Below are 998 nucleotides of genomic sequence, written 5' to 3' on the forward strand. Positions count from 1 at the left end.
TCCCTTCAACCCTCACTGGGGCTCTGAGGCACCGCATCCTTCTTACTGATGAGGAAACAAAGGCTCAGGAGAAGTAAACATTCCTTGCAGGCCTCCCCCTTCCGGGCCTGCTACAGCCAGGTGGGAGCACACCTGTTCTCCGAAGCACTGCGGCCGCGCTGCAGCCCCGACGGCGGGGGCTTCCCAGGGACCCTTTGCTCAGTCACAGCACAGAGGCCAGAGTGGTGGTTCACAGCCGCCAGCACCCATCAGCTGCCCCAGGCCAGCCTTCTCAGTGCAGACGGGAGTCTCAAGAACAGACGCCACGCGGCCCAAGCTAGGGAGGGATCACCCCCTACTAGTGGGGGAAACCGTTTCCTTAACAGGTGAAGCCCTTAGGCTCAGGGAGTGCCATTGTGTCACGTTTCAGGAAAATCATCCTACGGAAGAGTCGAGGAATATACTGTCCCACCCGGACTGAGCTGGCTTTGTGAAACAGGCAACTACTCCCATGCTTGACCCCTTAACGCACCTTCTCTCCCCCAGGAATCCTTCCAAACATCAGATACCACCCTCAGCTTAAATCACTCCTCCGGACTCAACGGAACTCACACACACCCCACCACACCCAGCGGCCTCTGTGTGCTGTCCCTCCCACCGAATGGGGACCGCTGTGCCAAAGGTCTGGGTTTTAGCCCTCCTCTTGGGCAAATCACCCACCCTGCTCCCTGGCACGTAGTGCTGTGCATGTTTGCTGGCATGTTTATTAATGTGCATGTATATTCCCAGATGGAAGGGATCTGACATCCCGAGGTGACTTCCTGTAAAAATGCCTCTGGATAATCTGAGAGAGACAGGAGAGGGATCCCTCACACAGCCAGGATCCCTCACACAGCCAGGCAGGCACTTTGCCCACCCCCACCTCCCTCCACACCACCTACCCTCCCTGCTGCCCAAAACTCGGCCCACGGCTCCCCCCTGGTGGCTCCTCAGGGTAATAACAGAGACACACAGGGAGA

This window comes from Vulpes vulpes, chromosome 8 (assembly GCF_048418805.1).
Source record: "Vulpes vulpes isolate BD-2025 chromosome 8, VulVul3, whole genome shotgun sequence".
Taxonomy (NCBI): domain Eukaryota; kingdom Metazoa; phylum Chordata; class Mammalia; order Carnivora; family Canidae; genus Vulpes; species Vulpes vulpes.